Genomic DNA, 2,687 nt, shown 5'->3' with positions numbered 1-2,687 from the left:
ATGTAGCTTTTGAATTGTTTCCATAAATGCAATAGAAACTGTATTGGCTTTAAATGGATGTGATAATGCACAAAAGTGTGCATACTTGGTAAGTCTGTCAACTACCACCATGATGACACACTTTCCCTCGGACTTGGGTAAACCTGTGATAAAATCCATTGAAACCTCCTCCCAACGTTGGATTGGAATGGATAAAGGTTGTAATAAACCTAGGGTCTTAATTGTTTCAACTTTATTTTGTTGGAAAACCAAACATTCTGCCACAAAATTTTGAATATCCAATTTAAGGCCATCCCAAAAAAATTCCTTCTTCACCCTGTGGTAAGTTTTTAAAAATCCTGAGTGCCCTCCTAAGGGAGAAGTGTGCAATTCCATAAGAATCTTTTGTTTGAGTTAGGAATTCTTACATAGGTATAAGCAATCTTTGTACCATAATGAATCATTTTTCCAGCTAAATGTATTATATGTACTGGGATCTTGTTGTAACTTTCAAATGAGTGCCCACACTTCTTCGTCATTCTTCCATTCCTCCCTTGCTTCATTTATCCAATCTGGTTGGATAATAGAAATGGTGCACAACAATGCTTCCACATCCTCATCCTTTCTTGAGAGTGCATCAGCCACAACATTTTGTTTCCCTTTTTTGTAGATGATTTCAAAGTCATAACCCAACATCTTTGTGACCCATTTTTGTTGCTTTTCAGAGGATAATCTTTGTTCCAAAAAGTATTTAAGACTATCGTGATCCGTTTTTACCTTGAAGTGTCTTCCCATTAGGTAGGGTTGCCATTTCTTAAGTGCATGTAGTATTGCCAACATTTCCTTCTCATAAATAGCTTTGTGTAAATAATTTCCCTTGATTGGACAACTTTCGAAAGCAATGGGTCTTTCATCTTGCATTAAAATAGTACCAATTCCATTTCCTGAAGCATTACATTCCACAATAAAGGTTTTTGTGAAGTCCGGCGTAGCTAAGACCGGTGCTTGGCACATTGCCTCTTTAAGATGTTCGAAGGCCTTTGTTGCTTCTGGAGTCCATGAAAATGCATATTTCTTCAATAATGTTGTTAGAGGTGCTGCTATTCTCCCATAATTCTTAACAAACTTGCAATAATACCCTTTCAACCTGAGAAATCCTCGCAGATGCTTTATGGATGTGGGGATTTTCCATTCCTTAATGGCTTTAATTTTGCTAGGGTCTACCTTAACACCTTCATGAGATACAATACGACCTAGATATTCCACCTCTTGTACTCCAAAGAAACATTTGGAGCTTTTTGCATATAATTGTTTCTCCTCCAATAGTTTGAGCACCCTGTCAACATGTTCAACATGATCCTTCCAAGACTTGTTGCAGATTAGTATATCATCAAAAAATACTAACACAAATTTTCTAAGGAAGGGTTTGAAAATGGAATTCATCAAGCCTTGAAATGTAGAATGTGCATTGGTAAGGCCAAAAGGCATGACCAAAAATTCATAATGAACCTCATGAGTTCTAAATGTTGTTTTCAAAATGTCTTCAATATTCATTCTGATTTGATGATATCCTGAACGAAGATCCAACTTGGTGAAGTAAATTGATCCATGCAATTCATCCAATAATTCATCAATGACAGGAATGGGAAATTTATCTTTAATAGTGAGCTTGTTGAGCTCCCTATAATCCGGACACATGCGCCATGATCCATCCTTCTTGTGCACCAATACTATTGGATCAAAGAAAAAACTTTGACTAGGTTGAATAATATCAGCCTCTAGCATTTCTGCAACCATATATTCAATTTCACTCTTTTGGGCATAGGGATATCTGTATGGCCTGATGTTTGGAGGAACACTTCCTGGAATCAAATGAATAACATGATCATGATCACGAATAGGTGGGAGACCTCTGGGAGTCTCAAATACCTTGGAATGATTGTCCAAGACTTTTTGAAGATCTAGAGAAATAGATTATTTCGATGTGGGAACCTCTAGCGAACATAATTGTGCAATTACACCTCGTTGTTCCTTCTTTAGAAGCTTTGTCATACCGTTAGAGATTATTATCTTTCCCAGTTTCCCTGTAATACCCCTTAATTCAACTTCCTTTCCTTCCGCACAAAATTTCATGAAAAGTTCTTGAAAATTAAAAGCTATTGTACCCAAGGATTGTAGCCATTGGACTCCTAGTACAACATTAGCACCACCCATTGGAATTGAAAGCATTGGGCTATTCAATATATATTCTCCCATGGATAGCTTGATATTATGGCACTTTCTAGAGAAACTTATGGTTCCTCCACTTGCAACCATCACTTGACACTCTGGTGCTGGATATAGGAAGCAATTCAATTCCTTTTCTATCTTATAATGAATAAAATTATGGGTACTTCCCGAATCAATCAACACTATTACATTTTTCTTCTTGATATGTCCTTCTATCTTGATAGTTTGAGGAGTGGTAATTCCAGCCAATGCATTACAAGATATGGTCGGATTCATTTCTTCTTTATCTAGGGTTTGTTCCTGCAGTATATCCTCTTCTTTTGACATTTCTTGTTCCTTTTCTTCCTCCTCTTCACAATCTATGTAGAATAATTTCTTCTTAGCACACTTATGACCTTTAGTGTATTTGCTATCACAACTGTAACAAAGCCCTTTTGCTCTTTTTTCTTCCAATTGTTGTGGTGTCAACCTTGTAGTTT

The sequence above is a fragment of the Pinus tabuliformis genome, chromosome 8 (assembly GCF_031772625.1).
Source record: "Pinus tabuliformis cultivar Carrire ecotype Pingquan chromosome 8, CPIR1, whole genome shotgun sequence".
Lineage (NCBI taxonomy): Eukaryota > Viridiplantae > Streptophyta > Pinopsida > Pinales > Pinaceae > Pinus > Pinus tabuliformis.
This window is presented reverse-complemented; position numbering follows the sequence as displayed.